At 42.1% G+C, this 24,201-nt stretch overlaps 1 long non-coding RNA gene across 2 annotated transcripts in view; it reads left to right on the forward strand.

The window, feature by feature from the left end:
- The window catches only part of LOC144827790 (uncharacterized), a 105,491-nt gene that overhangs the window by 75,258 nt on the left and 6,032 nt on the right, over window positions 1-24,201 (forward strand). For both annotated transcript variants that reach the window (XR_013610372.1, XR_013610373.1), the window contains one exon: window positions 10,714-10,820. This is a non-coding gene — a long non-coding RNA (uncharacterized LOC144827790). The remainder of the gene's footprint in view (window positions 1-10,713; window positions 10,821-24,201) is intronic.

Below are 24,201 nucleotides of genomic sequence, written 5' to 3' on the forward strand. Positions count from 1 at the left end.
AGAAGACAGCAAGAAGAAGGATGGCAAGAAGAACCAAAACGGTTCCAGCCATACAGAACACGTAACAAAAAAAGACAATGAAGTGAGAGCGGGAGCAGCGAGAAAAGACGACCGCACAGAAAGAAAAATATAAAGGTCGAGAACACAGTCCGAGGAACCAGAAGAAGAAAAGACTAGAAAAGGAAAGAAATAGAAAGAGAACCAAGGACCGAGCACGACATAAGAACAAATGAAGGAGACTTACCGAACAAGTATGCAGGGAATCAGCGTACTGGGATGACGGAAACGAACGATGACACAATACAATGGAGAGGATGGCAAACGGAACAACAGGAAACGGACCTAAGGAACGATAAAAACAAAAGAGTGAGGTGATATGAAAAGAGACAACAAGTCAACACATGGTAGACAAAAAAAATAAACACAGAGACAGAGACATTGTAAGCTAAGAGCCGCTTTGTTCCATGGAATCGTCTCTGTGGGAATGGGTGAACCTGCGGAGATCAGCCGGATCCTCAAAGCTGTAAGACCGTTCCTTGTATGTAACCTTGAAGAAGCAAGGATGAATTAGACCATATCTAGCGTTCATGGAACGAAGCATAGGCCGCAGGTCCAGAAATTCTTTTCGACGCATCGCAGTCGGTTTGGAGACATCCTGAGAAAAAAATAGTTTGTGGCCTGACCATAACAGTTGCTTGTGTTGTTTGGCTGAGTGGAGAATAGTCATGAGGTCAGAATAGAGAAGAAAATAAGCAATAATGCCTCTAGGTTTTGAAGAGGAGGAGGAGTTTTTAGGACCCAGACGGTGTGCTCGTTGAATATTGACATCCGCATGTTTAGGCATACCAACAATTGGTAAGACTTGAGTCTTCAAAAAAAGGATGATGTCAGACCCTTCAGAATTCTCCGGAACACCATAAATATGTAGGTTGTTGCGTCTATTTCAATTTTCCAAATCTTCAGACGTTTTCTTGAGGACCTGAACCTCCTTGGTGAGATTGTCCAGTTTGGCGGCAATATCTTGGGCGTCACTGATTTTTTGCTCAACATCAGTAACCCTTTTGTCAAGATTAGACCACTTGTCATCCAGCCTTTGCAGGGTAGCAGTAGTGTCTGCAATAAAAGGGCGAATTAAGCGAAGTTCGTCCATAAGGTCCTCAAGAGTGACAGGAGGCGGAGACTTGGAAGGAGATGGTGGGTCCTTTTTGAGGCGTTTGCCCACAGGTGTAGAATCCTTACGTGTGGTGGAAGCAGCATTGGAAGCTTTTGTAGTATGTCCGTGCTCCATATTGGCAAATCCAAGAAAAGAGAAAAATTAAAGGCGTAAGTTAAAGTATGAGCAGCGTATCGTAGGATGAGGGCTGCAAAATACCAAAAGGAGCAACGAAATGCTGAAGTAATGTGCCACCGGGAGTCTGCAGAGCACAAAAAGGAAGTTGGAATGGGCCCAAAAGATGCAAAACCCCAACAGAACAATGTCAAGGCAAGTGTTGAGGTAAATAGTAGAGGCCAAGGTCCGACGACGAAGGGAAAGCCAAGAAAAGTCACCAAATGCCACAAGAGAGTTCAAATGCCCTTAAAAACCATTATAATAGTAAAAAAAACAAGGCCATTGGACGATATTACTGAAGTGGGAACATTCTGGGTGGTTTAGAAGCAAAAAATTTAAAAAACGGTGAAAAAGAAAAAACAAAATGGCGGCCGTTTCCGAGGTAATTGCATTTACGCAAAACAAATGCCCAAAACGAACAGGAAAGCGTGCAGAAACATACCCATGTGTTGGGGGGCAGTTCCGACGCTGGAAACGGCCGTTTCCGCCGAGAAACGCCTTCTATGAACGGGACCTTCGCAGCAGAAGTGCCGCCGAAATCGCGGAGCTCAGGGGGGAGCGGCCATCTTGATCGCCGCGTCGCGTGCCCTCCCATCCGTTCACTTTCTTAATTTTGAAATAGTTTATGAGTAATCTCCGTCCACACTTCCACAGCCGTGTCTACAGTTGCCAACATTCACGCATGTCGTAATGTGATTATAGCCACCTGGTTTTCCAATTTAAATGACGTTTGCATGCATTTAGTTTTTTCTGGGATATGGCCAGACCTAGCAGTTGACTGCAAAATTAACCAGCATATTCTTGGTCATCGTAGTTCACTTCTCCTTCGTTACTGGTATATCCCTTAAAAATAAATCTTCTGATAATTACAATGGTCATCAGAGACAGAGATTAAAAAGTATAATATTAATGAAATGCAATTTATAAAAAAACATTTCCCTGAAAAAAAAGCTCTTCATTTATTTTGTATCTTTGCAATCTAAATGTCATCGATAAAAGATTTTATTTTTTTGTGTTTTTGTTGTTTAAGGTCAAAACATTGAGGCCTTTAACATTTATTTTAACTGAACAAAATCCAGATTGTTTTCTTCTGATGGACTGTACATGCTGGTAACATTCAGTGTGGTTTGTACGAATTGCATGTGTATACTAGAGTCGTTGTAATTCTGACTTTCCATTCAAGCTGATTACAGTTGTGTTGAAGCGCAGAATTAAATAGGCCTCTTTGTGTGACAAAACCTCTCAGATTAGGCTGGAAAGCCATTTGCACTGTCCTTTTAAATCCTTTTTCATATATGTTCCATTGTACGAAAATGATCCACCACTGGTGCAGAAGCTACTTTAGTTCCGATACAAGATTTGTGGTGTATAAACCTTTGTTTTATTTCCCTGTTGGTTTAGCCCACATATAGTTTCTGGCAAGGCCAGGTTATGCCATTGACTACTTCTTTTGTTAGGCAATTAGAGAAAGCACTATGTCTCCATTTGATATTCTCTAATTGAAATTATGTCCCATCTAGTGTTTGAATACATGTCATTCATGTATCGCATTATGATGTCCTTCAAGCAGGGTTAGATTCCAATGTTGTCCAAGATTACTTTTTACAGGCTCTCACGGAATGTATGCCCGGATGAGATGTTTTCCTATGCTAGCATTTTTCTTTAATGCAAAAAATCGACGTTTAAACCCGTACTCTGAATTTAAGAGTTAATGCCAATATAGCATCATGATTTTTTTAAGTTGTTTGTTTGAGGCCAATATGTGGAAGCACATACCAATCGGTCTGACATCTTTTTATTTCTCTTTTCCAAAAGGCAGTCCCTGGGGGTGTACCAAGCTTGCTTGAGTGAATGTTTTAGAAGCTTGTGGGGTTATCTCTGTTTCTATAGCTTATAGAATAGCAGCGTTCTGGAAATAAACATCTTTCTATGTACAGTTTCCCCATATCTTTTAAAAGTACCTTAAGGGTACATTTTCTTTGAGATTTTGAGGGTGGAAACTTGTGAATTGTAGCGCATTCTTTTTATCTGTTGTTTTTTCCTTAATGTGGCATTTTTAAAATTGGAACAATAAATTTGACGTAGTCATTAAAGAGGATTTATCATTACAGTTCCAAAGGTACTAAACATGAGACATCCGCCTCCTTCCAATAGGGAATTACATCTTATTGGATGTAACGAGGAACCCCCAATGTTAACCTATGGGAGAGGTAGGCCTCACTGTCGAGAAAAACGAATTTCTGAGTTTTTCACTACCAGGACAAGTAAAAATTAAAACTACATGTCCTACCTTTTAATTGCACAGCACACTGCCCTATGGGCTACCTAGGGCCTACTCTAGAGATGACATATGTAATATAAGGGGAGTTTAAGACTTAGCAAGGGGTTTTAAATGCCAAGTCGACATGGCAGTGTAAACTGCACATACAGACTCTGCAGTGGCAGGCCTGAGACACATTTAAAGGCTACTTAACTGGATGGCATAGTCTGTGCTGCTGGCCCACTAGTAGCATTTAATTTACAAGCCCTAGAGACATGTAGTGCACTTTACTGGGAACTTGTAGGTGAATTACATATGTTTAGGGGAGTGAGCACAAACACTCCGTTACCCTCTGATAACCAGTGCTAGAGTCCAAAGGCCATCAAAAATGAATTCAGCAAAATTGGAAGCAAACAGTCGAAATGTTTTGGGGGAGACTACCATAAAACTGACAGGTCTAACAGGCTTCAGTCCCAAAAGACCATAAACAAGAATCACTACTGACAGCTTTACACGGAGGCACAACGTGGCTAATAATCAATGATCACACATACACACTGGTTACACAATATGGTGGATGAGACTATAGCTTGACAATGAAGAAGGCATGGAGAATACAGACATGATTGAAGCTTACGTTGCACACATTGCTTTGACAAAATGGTTGACAAACATCACAAGCCAAGGAAGGAGAAGGCATGGAAAGTGAAGGCAAAATGGCTTCCTATGAAACACATTATTTCAAAAAGTGGTGGTTGACCACATGACAAGGAAGGAGAAGGTCTAGAAAACAAAGATTAAGTAGCCACAAGTAACCAACAGACTGTTTCTACAAAATGATGGCTAAGAACACAGTAAAGAAGGAGGAGACATGGAAGACAAAATGAAAATAACTGCCCCTTCTTCCCCCTGCTACCAACAAACACATGACGCATTGCTGGGAAATGATTTCATAATTATATACCCAAAATAGGCCTGGACCCATCCATGGGTCAATAAACCATCAGTAAAGCAACAATATTGATTGTAAAAAAACAACCATGAAAGAAAATGTAACATCACAGAAGCATAAACCACGAATAGCCCAATGCAAAATTCCCAAAGTTGCAGAAATGCACATTATTCACACACAAACACCCACTCAAACACGCATACATAAGCACACACACACACACACACACACATGCACACACACACACGCACACCCGCACAAACACACACACATTTGGCAGGATTTCAAGGCCATCCCTCAAATTTCTCAAGCAAAGCAGCAGTGAGAATTTGAAAAATACAGTAATAAATAACATCAGACTAGACCCCTAACAGCGTTGGTATAATCACACATCTGCACAAAAGCACAGAGAAAGGGAGGAACTATATATTACACCAGACCTCTGCCATTCCAAAATGTCAACTTTCTTTATACTTTTATCACACATAGGCCTGCCCTAAACTCTCTATTTAAAACTCAAGGCCATTCAGTAACAAACAGAAAAAATGAAGAAAAAAAGCACGTTACTAATAGTGGTGCCTTGAGCCTCTTCCTTCCCCCACCAACCAACAAACACATGCTGCATAGGGAAGGATTGCACACATGAATATACAAAAAAGACCTAGGCCCATCCATGGATCTATACACCACCAGTAAAGCAAGAACATTGATTGTAAAAAATCAACCGTGAAAAAATGGAACATCATAAACAAATGGCCCTTCGCAAAATTACCCCAGCCAAAGACTTTCAAAAGTTGCAGAAATGCACATTTATCACACAAGCATGTATGCACACTGTCACACATACAAACACACACACACACACACACACACACACATTTATACACATACCCATCAAACAATGGAGGGTAAGAATGTATAAGGTGGCTGAGAACAAAGCATAATGTCTAGCTACATCTGCCTGGACTCCAGGAACTGCCAAACCCCAGCCAGCAGCAGACAAATGCGACAACAAAAAACTACATTTAGCAGGAATTGAAGGCCATCTCTCAAATATTCTACAAAGAACTGCACTGAAATTCCTTGATTTTCCCCAAAAAAGAGTGCAAAGATCCATCAGGATTCAATTAATTTGCATTATTCCTAAGTTTATGCAATAGGATTTTTATGTAAATCTAATATATGTGACGTGGCATAAGGGCACAATCTCAGGCATTATGACTCACATCTGTAATGTGAAAGGCCGGAAATGTATCAATACTACATCAGTGTAAACGAAATTCACCTAGGCTTATCTGCCACCAGTAAGTTAAAGTAGCATGGCTGCACACTGTTTGCTCCTACCTGGGCCTCTTCATCGGTTCCCCTGTAATACTCATGGGGTAGATAATGAACCCGCAAGTGTTTCCCCAACACTATATTGGATCTCCTGAACACTCCAGTGGCCTTGAATGTTAGTACACAAAGGTTGAATAACGTCATGGTACTCAAAGTAGTCCCTTAGTGTTTTCCTTCTCTCTCAGAGTTACTGGTAGCCCCAAAAGTATTAACACTGGCATGGGGAAATACCAGGACAAACACAGCACCTTCAAGATGAATCCAAATATTCTAGAAATTCAAACAGCCACTCATCGTAATGGGCTAAGGGACCATGCCCTCTCATCTTATCCCCAAACTGAGCAAAGGACAGCCTGACAAACACTCTATATTTTCAGGCCAGGCAACCAGGAGCTAGACATGCTCTAATTATCAGGCTCCTGGCTGCCTGAGCTGAACTTTGCTGCGCTGGAGAAGTCCTAGTTCCTGTGGGCAGCACCTCTTCGGCCTTGCAAAGCACCCCAAGGCTTCTCCCACTCATGATGAGGGGGAATGTCTCTGATTGCCTCGGATCTGGTCACTTCAGTTGTAAGGCTTGAAGTTCCCAAGGCTGAGTGTCAACTGTTATAATCTACTACTGCATTTCCCTTCTCTATGGTCCCCCTATCATCCGGTCTCTAAGGACTATCCTATTTATAATACTGGCGACGAGGTAAAAGGAACTATGTGTTGGTGAAGGATTACCCTACATTACCCTGGATTACCCTAAAGCTAAGGTCTTGAGAAACTACAGGAATTTTAAAGAAAGAAGATTACATAAGCTACGCTCTGGTAAGCCCACCAGTGTTCTTAGTCAACAGGACAGCCTGCAGCCAGAGCGTTTAAAGTATGTTGGTTTTCCTAGGAATTAAGGATTTGTACTTACCAGCCTGCAGCCAGAGCATTTAAAGTTTGTTGGTTTTCCTAGGAATTAAGGATTTGGACTTACCAGACTTGCATTTAGATTTATCAGCCTTGCATTTAGATTTACCAGCCCTGCACTTTACTATTAATATGACTTTCACATGCTGTATGTGCCAGTGTACTGTGGAGATTACTTTGGATGGCAGTTTCCTTGTCCTACTGCCGCTTTAAATCTTTATTTTGGTGCGCTTTCCTGCTGCCCATTGGATTTGACCTGGGACCAAAGGCGGCGTTCGTGTGTGAAGCGGACTGTGAAGATTTGACCTGACAGGCTGCAGCTGATGAGTTTTCACTTCGCGCTGCAAATGAGTGAAGCGATCTGGCTGTGACTGTGGAGGCGAGTCGGTGGCTGAGTGTCTTCTCACAGCGTGTTTTGGGACATTTTAATTAGACTAATGAATTTTACAATGTTCATCAACTCACCGTATGCTGCGCCTGTGACGGTTGTGACGGTTGGTCAGCAGAGCTCTTTCCAGTTCCCCTGCTAGCGTCCATCTGATGACGTTGTGGGAATTCTTCTGCGTGTTGGTGATTCTTGTGACGTGTAATTACGAGGGTGTTCCGAAGTGTCATCACGCTAAAGGAGAAAACGTGGCCCATCTCCCTTGGAAAATGACGCTGAACGACGCTGTGGCGGCCATCTTTACACTTTGGGAAAGATCTTTTTGCTTTACTGAGGATCACGACGTTTGGGATTACTATTCTATGGACGTCATCGAGTCATTGGGTATTTCAAATTTATCCATGATGTCTTTCAGTCCCTTGTTATTTGACAGTGGATTTATCGTGTCCTTGTTGATACCGTTACTTGACACTGGACTTTATGGGCTTCTACCTTGTGGGCTAATAGGAGCCATTTGTATAAACTTTATGATGGGAGATCTCGAGTTCATCCAAAGAAGGTTATTGGAAGTCACTCAAACGATAGATGTTTATTGGAATGTTGCTGTCAAGACTTGGACTGTGGTACTGGTGGCGCAATTGCGTGGAAACACTGGTTCTAACCTGTACCACATGGACTTCGGGTGAGAGGTTACAAGAATTTCGGGTGAGAAATCGCTCATTGTTCATAGACAACGGTGACTATGTTTTTTGTTTTAATTTGTTGTGTTACTGTTGTTTTACCTATTTACAACGATGTGTTTGCAGTATTGTATGGAGGCATGTTGCACTTGTCACAGGTTCTTTCCGTTTGTTTTTGTGAATTTATATGGAATGAGAGGAGGTTGTGTGTATGGTCTTAGTTGTCTTTGCCTTCATATTAAGGTTGCTGTGGTTTTCCGTTATGGGATGCCCTGAGTTTGGGGCGTAGTGCTCATCACTGTTTTTTTCCTGTATTCACATTTTGTGTGTTCCTTTGATATCAACCACTTATTGTGGGTATGGTTTCACATTTTTCTGTGTTACTTGAATGACTTTTGGTTTGCCAATCTACTTCACTTTTAGTTTGGATGGATGATTGTCTTTCTGTTCTGGTCTGCGTGGAGTAAATATCTTCACATGAAGTTCTCTGCGTTTACACTTACTGTTTGATTGGTGGGTGAATGGTTTTCCTGATTGGTTATTGTGGTTTGGTCTGCGTGGAGTAAATGCCTTCTCTTGAGGTTACTTTGCGTGTACACTCACTGTTTGGTTTGTGGGTGAATGGTTTTCCTGATTGGTTATTGTGGTTTGGTCTGCGTAGAGTAAACACTTCCACATGAAGTTTCTCTGCGTGTACACTCACTGTGTGGTTGGTGGGTGAATGGTTTTTCCTGTACTTTCTTTAAGTGCTATCTTGGGTTAGATTGTGTTTTAGATGACACATTCTTGTGGGTTTTCACTGCTTCTTACCTATTAAATGTTTGTTGAAGCAATCTTGGGTTTTACCTGGTTATGAATCTTTTTTTACTTACGTTGTGTTGGATTGATTACATTAATACTGTTTAAATTTAATGCTTTCCGGGAACTCTTTTATTGTGATTCAAGGTGTATGATTTCATTGGCATTTGAATTGGCTTACATCTCATCTTTGTTATATGTATTTGATTCAATTGTTCAATGTATTTTCATGCATCTTTATTTATCCTCAATAGTGTTTGGTTTCCTTAGGGAGGGGGATGTGTTATAATCTACTACTGCATTTCCCTTCTCTATGGTTCCCCTATCTACTGCTCAGCCAGTGTGTGTGTGGATGTGCCTGAAGATATCTAGAATGTTGAGAATATGATGTAGTCGTGGAACATTGAGTGCTTGTGGAGCTAAGGAGTGTCAGTTGGTGGCAGGCTGAGCAGGACAGAGGCTGCTCCTGGTGGGGCGTCATATGGACTTACCATCTTCCTATGAATATTGATGTTATTATCTTATCAATAAATCTAATGAATGTATCTACTCATCATCCGGTCTCTAAGAACTATCATATTTATAATATCAACCAGAGACACATCATCACAGAGTGGGTTCAGTAGACCCTATCTCACTCTGTGACGAGCGAGGGACTGCTGCCTTCTCGCATTGGCTGAAATGACATCAGCCAATCATGGAAGGCAGAAGTGCCAACCTTCCTAGGACCTCTGAGGCAACACAGAGTGAGGTGGTTCCTTTTCCTATCGGCTGAAATGATGATAGCCAATGAGGGAAGTCAGAACTGCCAACCCTCCTTGGACCTCCGAGGCAGAGCTGTGTAGGTAAGGGTGATCTTTTTTTATGTTTGGTGCATGTATGAGTGTATGTATGATTATTTGGGAGTGTGTGCAGGGAATGGATGTCTGTGTGTGTGTGCGCCCTAGTGTTAATGCATGGGAGTGAGTCAGTGTTTATGTGTTCGTTTGTGTACCACCTGCCCCCCTACCTGATAATCCTACCTATCCCCAATGAATGTAAACCTGCACTGCTGATAGGCTAAGGCCCAGGTTTGCAAATGCCTACTGGTCCTGTGCATGCATGCCTTCAAACATCAGCTTTTTGAAAGGTCAGAATGTTGTTAAAAACATAAACCTTTGCTAAAGTCATGTCTGTCAAGCTGGGAGATTGTGAAACGTTACAGTAGTCCTGACATTAAAAGCTGTGTCATAAGCTTCCTTCCAGTGCAATACGCTGCACAGGATTGCTGAACGCGTGAATGGGGTTTAGGCTGAGTGATTGACACTTGGCAGGTATGAAAAGGGCGCATGCTACGTTCCATTATTCATGCCATCCACCACACTGTGGACTGAGTCTGGATGCCTACTCTTATCAAATATTTGCTTTGCGAGGAATTGACGAGCGCCCTTACTCAAGTACAGCATTCACGAGTGTCATCAAAAGCGGCACAGACAATAAACTAATAAGAAAACTCAGAGAGCGGCTCATACTAGATTTCATGATAAACTGTATTAAAAGTACATTTGCTTGAATGAATACATATTTAATAATTCCTAGAAACTCTTTTAAGGCCGCACAAATCAGTATTTGCACAGATTTGCATACAACCGCTGGATTGCTGCCCGCACCGTCTCTGAATTTCTATTGTGTTTTATTAATTATTATTTATTTTTGTATTGCAAACTAGGCTCGCAGGGTCTGAGTACTGGATTGTATTTATAAGCAAGTTAATGTGTAAAGAAACTTTAAAGTAAGTTACAATGCTGCCAAAAACTGGGAAGAAGCACTATATTTATACAGAATTTAAGCGCAAGCTGATTAGTGAAACCACTTGGGCAGAGTAATGCTACTAATAGAGACAAACAATGACAAAGCTAATGGTCTCGCCAGTCCTGACCGTTTGGCGTTGTCAATTATTGATGCCAATGTTGTAATTAAAAATAAGAGATCCAAAATGGCATGTCCAGCCCAATGACATTTAGGCATTGATGCAGCGGTAGCTTCACGGTAATTTCTCAATGCAAAACCTCATCTTCCTCTATTTTCCAGCGGAAAAGGTGTTAGGACCTTGACACCATGTATTACCTTCAGGAGAATTTACATGAACATGAACAGTCAAAAATGCAATTATTATTTTAAGCCAATAAAGAGAGTCGGTGAGTATTTTAAAGGGTTTTATTTTCTAGTTAAAAGTTAAAGTTCTCTGACTCTTTATTCATTAGTCAAATATCAATCAGGTTACAAAATTGAAAATTAGGAAAAATAGCATTAATACAGAACATACTACAGTCTGCATATAAAGCATCACATGTAAGAAGGGAAATGTGGTCAAAATGTCAGTCAAAACTCTTAAAGAATTTCTAAGAAAAGAGTGAGCCTTGCCAGGCTAATTAATAATTAATAAATGTCAAAAATCTTCCATAAAGAGAAATAAATGCATAAGACAAATACATCTTTTAAAAACTAGTCAAAGCATGAACTTAAAAGTTTCAGCATCTAAATTCCAAACTTTATCTATCTGTTGCTCCCTCTGCCCTGGTCTGATCAATCTGCCGGTCTGTGCATAGGAGCAAATAGCCCACCCTTCACAAGTCCACAGAGGAATGTGATCTGCCTTGCCAAAAATATGACGTGCAAGGACTTCTCTAAAAAAAAAGGTGAGCAAGAAACCCTCACCTGCCTCTCCTCGGACTCAATCAGGCTGCAACTGCGACGATCATGTACCCCAACCCATATGATGTCTGGTCTAAACTGCTCCCTCTCAAAAGCTCACCCCCCCTAAAGCCTAAGACGCCTCCAAAGCGGTCATCATTTATACTGTAATTCTTGGCAGACAACAATAATAATGTTACAGATTCAGAAAAGCTTGTACCTGATTGGTTACCATATGTGACATGAGGGTCTCACCATTCTGTTCTCATTGCAAATTCCAAACCATACCAGTATTAACAAAAGAAGCGTTTGTGATTAATCCATTTATATTTTTTAGCAACATTTACTCTGAAAAATGTTTCAGTCTATTTCTCCTTCCTATCACATCGCACGAAGGATGGGTCACATTCCAAAAACACTGATGCATTGGCAGGATAACAAGAATGTATAGTTTATGGTAGCCTTGACTCCTTCAGGCTTTAGTTGAGGCACTTGGTAGTTCTGCACATGCTCTCTCCTTCAATACAATTCACAGCCTTGCTGGATTCACAGGCAACCATTTTATCTTAGGCCCAAAAACGAAACAAACACAAAAATAGTATTACTTTATGAAATAAATCCCATTATGTTTTTTGCCACACCATACTAGTACCCTATATAAATGATTACCTAGCACAAGCTTTTAGTTTAAACAAGCTTTTCTTATTATTTGTGCACAAAATGCAAAAATGTGCAATGTGAAACTTAGTATAAAACTGCACCACTGTAAATTTTCAAAGCGCACATAGGTAATAGGCTCTAATGTTTTAGATAGCTTTTCGTGCAATATGCGTTTGTCCTGCGTGTAGTGTTTGGAGCATAGTTAATTAACACACATTATAAGATGTGTTATGAACTGAATGTATATGTCTAAATATGCAACAAAGACAAAGTCTCTTAAGACAGGAACAGGGGTGTACATTACAAGAAAAATTAGATAGGAAGAGAGAACACATTCCATGATTATCTTCAAAGCTAAGGCCTCTGGAATAAAAGGTTTTTCTCTACACTGCAAAAACACATAGTAAATCAGCACAAGCATTTCAGACTGACTAGGCCTCATTTCATGCCTCATGTGCCATGTGTTTTCACTTGCATCAAAATGTGCGTGTCGAGTTAAATACAGTCTGTCTGAAGCACAAAAATAAAGCAATGCCTGACTCCAGATGAAATCTGAGCTCCACCAGCATACCTGCGTCAACACACATTCACACGCATGAAACATGATGCACCAACACCCATGTTTTTTACTGCATGGCTGCCCCAGCATGATGACCCATAGGAGCATGTGAGTCCCCACTTATGTGTCATGATGCAGCAGCAGCTATTTTAATCACTTTAAATGTACAATTCCAAATGGAGCGTGCTCATCTTGCAGTTGTAAATTGAATACTAAAAATTGCATGAAAGCTTATCCTCTAAAATGAAGCAACACAGCAGCAAATTGAAACTGAAGGGACAGGTCGGGGCAGGGGAGCAATGGATGAGCAAGAGAGTGAGGGAGCAACTGGCACAGCTCGGAGAAATGTGAACAGGGAGCAACTGTGGAGCTGCAGGGAGCTAAAAAAGCAGACTGGGATGGGGATGGGCAACAGAAGCAACGGAGGAGCTGTGGGAAAAAAATGAAGAGCACAGGGAGATGGGACTGTGAGTGGGAAGCAGCAAATAAGAGAAAGAGCAAGAAAACAAATGTGCACTCGCATGGAGTGATGAAAGCAAAAGGAAAAAGTAGTTCCCTGAACATAAGCTGTGGAGGGATACAAGTTATCCAAAACAATGGTAAAAAATCTATACTCCAGGGGAGGGTCAACACAGGAAGAGAAAGGCAAGCATCATATAGAAAAACAAAACAACATGAGATTGACAGGAAAGCCAACCAATATTTATCAATGGGAGGTCTCAAATTCACTTTTAATGCTTGTATTGTACACTCCCCAAGACAACTCAACACATATGCTTACACATATTTTTTCTGATGTGTAAGTCATACCTGAGTGCAGAAATAAGGTTGTAAATTACCTAAACAAGTCTAACCTATGATTACAGAGGAGTGTATCTGTTACAAATTGAGTATCTGGTTGGCTAGGGTACGCACCTAATCCTGTCAGGACCCAACACTCTAGTAAGGGCAGGTCAGATGCACACCAAGATAACAAGTGCTCACCCTTTGGTAGCTTGGTAAAGAGCAGGCAGGTTTATCATCAGAAGCAATGTGTAAAGCGTGTGTGCAACACACTCACACATCAGAACAATTACTACTTTGCAAAAGAGACTCCACAGGATTACGTAAAAATGGATCTCTATGTTATAAATCACAACTGACCAAAATGACATGATTCAATAAAAAACTTGTGAATTATGCAATTGTAAAGAATCACAGTGAATGCACTTTTAACCCCTTCCACGCTCATGACGAGCTCAGCTCGTCATGCAGTACAGTGCTCCTGTCATGAACAATGGAAAACATGGATCTGCAGCACAGCAGGGGAAACTCTGCAGCAGCCATGTGGTTAAATATCTCCCTCATTGTAAGGTCAGAATTATAGCAATACTGAAAACACCTTCCTAAATATGTAGACTTGAAACAGATCATATTACGCTCATTCATCATTAAATAACAGGCTTAATAGCCCCTGTGCCTATATTCAAATCTTTAGAGCACATTTTTGTGAGATACCCCTTGACAGAGATTAACCCAGAGGCCTTCACTCACTTCAGAGCAGGGAAAGAACAATGCTCCTGGGCCCTCCATTGGAAATGGATTGTCACCATGGTAGGATTCAATCCAGTCATCTACAAGCAAGGCTATAATTAGCTACTTTGCATTTCTTGGGTGGGGAGTGATTTCTTCGCCGTCGCCCATGAGTGCAGTGAAGCTATCCTGGGCACAGAGTCCTATTTCAGGTGCGGCGAGCCCAGATGGCCGCTGGGGGGAATATCAGCCACAGACTTCGGAGGTGATGTCCCCCTCCCTGGGAGTCATGCAGGAGCTGCTTTGCACTCTATATGGGTGGAGCTGCAGTGGCCTCTCGTCGGGGGAAGGCGGGGTGCAGAATCGTGCTCGTAACCCCTCTGTGTTGGACAGCTATGATTGACAACACAGTGTGCTGTCATCACTCGGGTCCTGCAGCATTCGGCCAGTGAAGCACAGATCCCTTATTAGTGAGAAAAAAAACGGAAGCTCTTGAGCCCGGCTGGTGATCAGGCAGCGCTTTTTCCCAACACTCGTAGTTCTGCGTATTCACAGAGTGAACTGCGCGGGCAAATTTTCTTTAGTGCGGCAACGTCTAACTTTACTACCCTGGATATCCAGTCTGGGTGGAAGCACCAATGCCTTAGTGCTTTTCTTGAACACATGTGTATTTAGGCAGGAGAGTCAATCCGTCTCTGGGCAGCCCATAGCACTGCGCTGGAACCAAGTCAAGCATGAATGTGTTTTGCAGGCTGCAATTGCCAGACTCAGAGTCCCATGGCAATGAAGCTGAGGCAGAGTCTTTATGACCCTGAGATCTGATTGAACGGGGGCAAGCCAACAAGCCCTTGGAGAACACTTGGGGGGACAAAGGAAGGTAGCAGGCTGCATGCCAGCACATAAAGGCAGGATGAAAAGTTGCAGTTCCTCCTGCAACCCAGTAATCAGCAGGCCAACATGCAAAGCAGTCAGCAAAAATGGCGGCCCATCCTGGCAGCACAGCAGTCCTCTGGCAATGTGCGCATGTAGAGTCAGAGTGTCTGTTTACAAGTTCCATGCAGTACCTATAAATGTGGGGTCAGAGACCCAGTTCTTATACTCACAAATGCCCTATGCTGTAGAGTGTGAATTCAGAAGAACCCTCAAAAATGCACAACAATCCCTTTCAGCCCAGCCCTGGCTCCAGGTGATCAGTGGGGGAACCAGTCCTTAGTGTGAGGGCAGTACACAACCTGTTCAAATTTAAGTGTGACCCACCTCTCCCTCTCCCAGACCAGGAAACTATCAGTATCCAGATAAATGCTGATGTATCCCCTGTCAAACCCATCTCCCTGTGTTGTTGCTGCCTAGAGGGTATGCACAAAGTGTAGCTGTCACCCTGCCCAGATGTGTATTGAGGCAGGCTGCAAAGCACACAGAGTCATAGGCACAAAGAAATATCCACTTTCTAAAAGTGGCATTTCTAAAATAGTAAGAGGTAAGTAAGCAGGATTTATCACTACCATTCTAAGCATACCTAACATGGTAACACCACTCCTTTCTGAGGAGTAATTACCACTTAAAAGTATAAAAGGGAATTCCCAATGATGGCCTGAGAGGAGCCGGCCTCACAGCAGTGAAAAACTAAATAGGCTGTTTTTCACTACCAGGACATCCAAAACATAAAGGTACCTTACCTTTTACTTGAACAGCACCCTGCCCATAGGGCTTCCTAGGGCCTAATGTAGGGGTAACCTGTGTTTAATAAAATGAGAGTTTAAGGCTTGGCAAGCAGTTTTAAATGCCAGGTTGAAGTGACAGTAAACTGTGCACATAGGCGCGGCAGTGGCAGGCCTGAAACAGGATTTAAAGACTACTTCTGTGAGTAGCACAATCAGTGCTGCAGGCCTAGTAATACCATTTAATTGACAAGCCCTGGGTATGTGGTATACCAACTTACAAGGGTCTTATCAATAAATCAAATATTGCAAACAGGTGTAAACTAGTCATACCATGTTTTAGGGGAGAGTGTGCATGCACTTGAGCTCTGGTTAGCAGCAGTAAACTACCTAGAGTCATAAAGCTAACAAAAAGAAGGTCAGAAAATAGACGGAGGAAGGCAAAAAGGTTGGGGCTAACCCTGCAGAAAGGCCTAGGTCCAACAGTTTCCCAAACATTTCTGAATTGTGAAATGTAGAAAAAACGTTTTCAAATCCAGCCCCATAAAGCCCAAATCTTCTCTTATCATTCTTTGACCCCACCCAAAACCCAGACTACGCCTATTGGTATGTGGTGGAGGCCATGTGGCTTACTGATAACATAAGCTGCCTGTCTTTCCTGCAATGTAGATAGCAGAGTCTTTGCATTATACAATATTTTTTTTGTATAGTGAGTTTCCCTAGTGGAAAAGCTGCGATGCCTGGTGGTGTTGCAGCTCAGATGCTTACAAATATTGTTGCTCTGCGATCCCCTTTGATTGCTAATGTGGTAAGGTCTACCTCAACGTCCTCAATTCCTGCCAGCTGGCTGGAGGCCATAATGGTCCAAAATACAAAAAGTTAATAGGAAAAACACAGACTGTTATCAATCTATATCACTGTTGAACTTAGCAGTTAAAATCCTAGTTAGAGTCCTTCTGTCTAGATTAGAAATTGAACAAAATTATTTCAGATGTTCTGTGTCACTTTCAGCATGGTTTGGGGACTGTGGAACAGTCCTTGAACTTTTATTTACTATTTGCAAAATATACTAAATCTAAGTAAGTAAGTAATTTTTTATTATGCATGACTAATTAAAACCGTTGCATACATTAAATAATCTTTAAAATCAATATCCACTATTGTAAACTTTTGACCTGTTTTTAAAATAATTCACAGTTACAATAAAAAATAACCAGCTTTAAAATGATCCACGCTTTATCTTACACTATTCTATACAAATTTTAAATAATTTTCTAGTCAGGAGAAAAGTCCGTCTCATTAAGGTTATATTATTGAGCAATTCGCCCTCAGGTTGTCGAGAGTTTTTCATGCAGTATGTTAATGTCTTTCTCCATGGAGTTCCCTTACCACTCTGGTTATTCCAGGCAACAAAAACAGCTTCAAGGTGTGACTGCTGGAGTGGTCCTAATGCTATGCTTAATTTATTAAGGTTAGCTTTCCTCGGCGGATTGAATTAGTCCTGAGGACCATCATGTAGGACTCGGCTGAGGCTAGTAAAGATATGTTTTTCAGTCTCTGTTCAGTGAGATCAAGGAATTTTGTAAGGCGGTACTTCAGCTGTGTTAAGGTTGAATTGAAGCACAGTATTACCGCCTGCCTGCAGGACCTGATGCCATGCTGGTTGAAGAATGGCTTCAATAAAGTTTTCCTTATATCTTTTAATTTGTCGCAGATACAAATGATGTGGATGAGGTTCTCGACTCCACGAGCACCTAGCCTACATAGCTGTTCTCCTCCTCTACTTTTCCAAGGGGGTAACAATGGATTAATTGAACCAACTCCCAGGCGAAGCTTCAACATTTTTTCTTTAGTTTTTATCTTTAAACCTGCATTTAGGTAGGGTTGAGACTTAACGGCTTCGTAATTATTGAGCACAACCCAGCCACGAGCTTGTTTTGACAGTGCCTTCTTGTCCTCTACAGTAGATTTAAGTCTTGTTGACTTTGTGACTAGTTTTTTGAACACACAATGAGCCGTTGAGGTATTCAAAAGGTCTGTTAGACCCAGAGATTGGATGGAATCCAAGAGGTATTTGTTAGCTGGTGATTTCCCTGTGTGTGTTAGTTCTACCCAAAGGTGGTTGTTTAGGGAACCCTTTTCCGCAGCTCTGATTTTATGCCAGCATTTTGCATAGGCTCCCACTCTCTCTGCCACTTGATTTTGTAGCCCGAATTCCAGACGTAAGAGGTTGTTAATATGCTGTTTAAAGTTGCAGCGTCTCTTCCTCTCATTGGCTCACTTCCGTAGGCGATCATGGGTAGCAATTTGGCTTGCAAAACGTTTAAGAAAGGCTCGAATGACATGTCTGGAAACATTTTTTTCAAGGGTTTAAGTGCCAGATAGGCCATAGCACCCTTCCTTTGCAAAGATTCAAGCTGCGGCTTGAAGGAGTGGTTTTGATCTAAGAGTATCCCCAGATACTTGTAGCTTGTCATTTTGTGTAGGCATTTCCCGTCAAGATACCAGCTTGGACTTGTCTTCTTATGGTAGTCTACTGTCATAGTTTTGGTTTTAGTGAGATTTATTTTTAAGCCGTTCCGTTGAGAAAAGTTGCTAGTTACGTCCAGGAGATGTTGAAGACCAATTGGGGTCCAACTGATCAGAACTAGATCGTCAGCGTATAACAAATTTGTCAGTGTCATGCCTCCTAACTTTCGGGCATAAGATGAGCAACTGTCAAATTCCCCCGGTAAGTCTGCTAGGAAGATGTTAAACAGCAGTGGGGCTAGGACGCACCCTTGTTTTAGACCCTTAGTTGTGGTAATTCTGCTAGAAATGTGCGTCCCGCCACCTAATTTTATTCTGATCCACGTGTTGGTGTACAAGTGCATAAGTTGGTCTAAAAGAGAAGTTGGTATCCCCCAGCTGGCCGACTTGTGCCAGAGCTTAGTGCGGCCAACGTGGTCAAACGCTGCTGTGTAATCAATGAAGCAGAGATACAGGGGGTGTTTGCCCACTTTTGCCTCGTCCATTAGCACGGTGAAGGCCATGGTGATAGTTGTTGTTCCTTGGCCTTGGCTGAATCCTGTTTGTGTTGTGGGGATAATTTTGTTCTCTAAGGCCCAGTTGGCTATTTCTTCCAAGATGATCCCTGCGTAATATTTAGCTTCAGTGTGTATAATGGCTATCAGCCGGTAGTTGTTTGGAATAAATCTCTCACCTTGTTTATACATAGGGCTGATAATTTAGCCTCTCCATGATTCTGGGAGTATAGGAGTTCTTAAAGCATGTCTGAAAACTGCTACCAGTGCGTTGCTCCAGAACTCAGGATCCTGCTTGAACAGCATTGGTGGAATGCTGTGTGCGCCGGGAGCTTCCGCCTGTCTGCCTTTAACTATTTGCTTCTTCATAGCTAGAGCCGCAGGAATGTTATGCTCTTCTTCTGGAATGGGTGAGCAGTTTTGGTTTGATAAGTCTTTATCCCGCTGCATCGGCCAAAAGCAGCTAATATTCTCCTTGCTGGGATAATGTAGAGTAGTTGATTCTTTTTTTGGACTGAATATGGTAACCTTACCCTGGTGAGTGAGAGTATTATCAAATTTTTTAATCGAGTCATTGAAGTGATTAAATAGATATTCATTCCAAACCGCTTTTGCGATGTTAGAGCCAATTCCAAGATGATGAGGCCTCTGTAATCTATTCACTGATTATCAGAATTTGGCGCGGTTTTTCTGTTTTGCGTCATGGAGATGTTTCACCCATGCTTCATTGTTCTTTGCTCTTTTGATTGCCCATCTCCTCTTGTTTAAGGACTTTTTACCTTCGCGGAGGGAGCTTTGTAGTCTTGAATTGTTTGGAAATTTGCTGAGCTGTCTTAGTGTACGATTTATAAGTTGCTTCAGTTTTGTAGATAATGGACTTTTTGCTATTTTACTAGAAATATGTGAAGCATTCCTCTGTTTCAAACCTTGCCTGTTTAAAAATGCTTCTCCAAGTAACTTGACAAAGTTTTCCCAGTGTTCCAAAGGCTGAGCTGCCAGTTCTCCCCATTGTTTGTACAAATCTTTAGCAATATTTGTTATTTCCTCTAAATTCGAGGAATTACACCTTATTCTTTTAAGATTGCTGGTTTCATTTTGCACAATTGTTTTGCTGACAAGCAATGTCTGGCTAGAGCTTGCTTTAAGATGTAATTCTTGTGGCATGTGGTCGCTAAGATCGTTATTGCCAATCTCAAAAGTGTCTATGTAGTTAAAGAGTGTCAGAGTTGCGAAGGTATAGTCCAAATGAGACGTGCTGTGGCTGAGTGATACATGGCAGCTGATGGATTCTCGTCCTTAAAGCGGCCATTTACAGCTCTCATATTCAAGTGCTCCAGCTCCTCAAGCAGATATCTTGCGCTTCGAACTGGCTTGGAGGCTGTGAATTGGGCTTGCGTCGGAATTCCCCATGCATCAGATAGATCCTGAATTTGGTCGTCATCTTGAGTGTTTCCTAAGAGATGCATGTTGAAGTCTCCAGCAAGGATAATATAATTTGTTGCTTCCTCTTCCTTCAGTCTTGTTAATTCCATTGACAACTCCTTTGCTGCTTTTAGCTTTTGTTTTGGGTGTACATAGATGTTTACTATTATTACTTCCTGTGGGTTCTGGTTAATTTTAAGCGCTACTTTTATTGCCTGAATGCAACTTGGAGATGATAATTGAATGTTCATTGGATCAGTCTTACCTACTTCTGTTATAGAGGTTAAGAGCAATAAGCCACCCGAGTGGCGGCCAAAAACAGATCCCTTGGTTGCCAGAAGTGGATGAGAAATGTAGCCCTGCAGTTCAATGGACTGGTCTTTCCGAGTCTCCTGGAGCAGGATTATATCATAGGATTTCAGGTAGTTTAGAAATTCTTGGTCGCTTGTTTTGGAAGCTAAGCCATTATTATTCCAGACACATATTTTGAGACCGTCTTCCTCAGTTTCAGGTAGTTGTTTCACGGCCAACTCTTGTCAATTAGTGCGTACTGATGTAGTTACACGATGTATACCCGACCAATTGTTGTTTGCTGGGGATTGTGTTAGTGTGCGTTGGGTCTCAGTTGGCAATACTGCAATTGATAAATTTGCCTCAATCTTTGTGCCTGGAGTTCTGCTCCTTGCTCCTTTCAAGAATGAGAGCGTTGTCGAACTTGTGCTTTTTATATCGTTGTTTAGGAAAGGAGTTGGATATAATGGTTTTGGGACTGGTTTCATAATTATCCTCCAATTTTGAAGGCTGTCACCTTCCTGTAAGATTATGCCTGCGACCTCAGAATTTATCCATCTAGTTCTGGTAGCTTCTGGGTTTTGGCTATTATTGTTTGACAAGAATTCAATTGACAACAAGTCAGCCGATGTAATATCAGTTAAAGTTGGGGTAGAGTGTAAGAGCCGTAGCACGTTTTGTCGATTTACTATGTCCATTCGTCCTCTTGATTGATATTGAGGAAGTAGTATAACAGTATCAATCTCTACCACTTTTGGCAGTTTTGGGTTGTGAGGAGATGTTTTATCACAATCAGTTACTATGTTTGCAGAACATCCCTGATTTGGGGCGTAGGTGCCTATATTGCTGATAACTGTACCGGTAGAGGGGCCCAATAGAGAGTCGTTGGCCGTTTTTGTTTCCCGGCTAGTATTATTATGAGCGGGTACTAGTTGAACAAATGAAACTCGAGTGGTTTCTTGCTTAGTTGGTGCTTGCTCGAGGGCTTGGCTCTACGATAAGCTTAAGCCTATGCAATTCTCTTGAAGGCTTAAACCCTGATTCCGCCTTGTGACTTGTGTCCTCTCTGTTAGGGTCTTGCTTTTTAAAGGTGTAATAAGTGGTTGTTTGATAAGACTATTTTTTATAGAGTTACTTTCATTGGTAGAGGGGGTTAGTATGAGATTACGGGCAGGCGGGCGCCGGGCTAAGCCCAGGCAAAGGTCGGGCCGTCTGTGGCCGTCAGGGGCCAGAGGAGGCCGGGCTGGGCTATCCCCCTGAGATTTTGGTTTGTCCACCATACTGTCACTACCTTGGTTTATTAGTCGTTTTGCAAAGTACTAGGGGCTAATCTGTATTGTGCATACTATTAGGCTATATGTTAACTGATCCACCGGAGTCTTGTCCCTTTAATATGGCCGCTCAGTCGGACAAAGGGGGCAAGACTGCACTTATATCGACCAGTGGAATTCTAATGGGAACCTTAGACAATTATATTACTTGTGTTGCAGCCGCTCTGGATCAAGAAATAGTCGACGCTGAAAAAAGATTGTCGACCGAAATATTTTATAAACGCTCCTCTCTGGGTCCAATCCAGCATTATATCACTCCTGAGAACCGTATTAGTCAAAGTTTAAGTGACTTGGGATTGCCACAAATCAGCATAGAGCTAGATTCGCTGAGTAATATCTCTTTGGGGAATAGCTCACAGAGTTCACAGATAGGTAGTGATATTCAGGTGTTAACTGTCCCCTGTGTAACCCCACCCCCGATTATTCCTGTTTGTCATATAGTTGATTCTAACTTACCTACAGGCAAAAGAAAGCGGGGGGGAGGTGGACAGAAAGGTAAAAGAGCAAAAATCCCAAAGGTAGTGCATAAAGGAGCCAAACCTCTGGGTACTTCGAACCCTACTCAGCCTGTTTCATCGGGACAATTTCACCTAATGTTTAAGCCAATTGCTGCTGTACAAGGAGATGGGGCTCTGTTGGGGCAGTTAGAACACATAATTAGATCTTTGATACTCCCCCTTATAGAGCGATTGAAAATAATCACTGCTAGTTTAGGCAAGCTGGAACAAGTTACAACCAACAACTCCAAGATGTTACACTCCTTATCTACCAACAAGAAGGTGGGAGCTGATTCTACACAAGTAGGTGGACGGGAAGTTAACAACGATTCCCAATTAACATCTCCATGCAAATCAGCATCCCAAACATCAAAAGGGCCTGTGATAAACAGTGAGAATAGAGTAATTGTCTCGGCTGGTAGAGGTCCAGGCATTGAGGTAAACCAGTGCCCCACAGGGGGTCTGCAGTCACAGCAGGAAGCTGGCGTTCAGTCATCTAAACCAGCTATGGGCCCCATTTATTCTAATAAGACGGTCGAAGGTATAGGCAACCGATCTACCCTAGACTTACTCCCACAAAGTACCCCTTTAGTGGTGGTTTTGGCCAAAGTCCCTCCTCTCCGTCAAGGATAAAGAGAGGACTATTTCCAATTAAAGAACAAGGTCACATACTGGCTCTCACAAAATATTGAAGGTGGGCATATGGTAGGTCGTAACATGATTATGGCCCGCCGAGTTGGATGGTTGGGAAGCTCTAGGAAAAACAGAGAGGGCGATTGTATAGTCCTAAATTTTAATAGCCCGATAACAGTAGCTAGGATCTTTAGGGAGTCAGTGCAAAGTATAAATGGTCAAGGCATTGAAATATTGCCATTGGGGTTCTTTTATAGACCAGGTATTCATGGGAAATTTAGCCACTGGAATCCCATAAATAAGATGCCCACAAATAATTTTCATTTTCCAACAGGAACAGGAGGGTGGAATACAATACCTACGAAATCAAATAAAGCTTGGCACAGAGGAGACCCAGGATATATCACAGATGGTGAGGTCACAAACAGATTTAATGTCCTCTCTGGCCTCAACGACAGTGACTGACTCTGTAGTAATCGAGCTAGTCGTGGTTTGCAGGAAGACTCTAACCCCCCTCATGTTTACCCCTTATGTCGGGTGGATATGATAAATGGAAATACTGATCCTGTTGCAGTTATCTGCAATGCCACTGTTCTTTCTACTCCCCCATTAGACATTCCCCCAGTACTGTCTTATGGCGAGAGACATGGTGTAGGAAAGCTAGTTTCATGGAACATAGCTGGCATGTGCCTTAAACAGGAATTACAGGATTGGCTAGACTTTGTTAACACCTTTGACGTGTGCATTTTTCAGGAGAACCCTCTTTTGCCCTAGGGTATCTGAATTACTCGGTTCCAGCAATTAAAGGTCCTAAGGGCCGTCCTATGGGTGGCCTGACTATATTGGTTCGGCAAAGCATGTCGCTAACTGTAAAGGTGGTCGAAACTGGAAGTAAAGATATTCAATATATTAAAATGGATCTGGGCCCCCCGATCTGGGCCTGTCCGATTGACATTTATAATGTTTATGCCAGGGGCAACAAGGGTGGGAGGTCAGAAGTTTTAGCGACTTTGGCCTCCCTCCTTGAAACCCATTCGCAGGACAACAATATTATTATAGCCGGTGATTTGAACCGCACTTTTGAACCTTTGGCTATTTGTGACGACTTTGCCGGGGAGGAAGAGGATAAGCAATGGGGGGGTCCCCAAATTAGAACTGAATCCTGTCACTTGATGGTCGGAAGACATTGTTTGTTTAAATGCTTTTTGCCTCAAAAGGGGCTTAAGGGCATTAAACGGGAGGACCACGAGTGACAGGGGGGGGGGCATGTACCTTTGATAATGGGCGATACAGGAGTAG

Source organism: Lissotriton helveticus, chromosome 4_1 (genome assembly GCF_964261635.1).
Source record: "Lissotriton helveticus chromosome 4_1, aLisHel1.1, whole genome shotgun sequence".
NCBI lineage: Eukaryota > Metazoa > Chordata > Amphibia > Caudata > Salamandridae > Lissotriton > Lissotriton helveticus.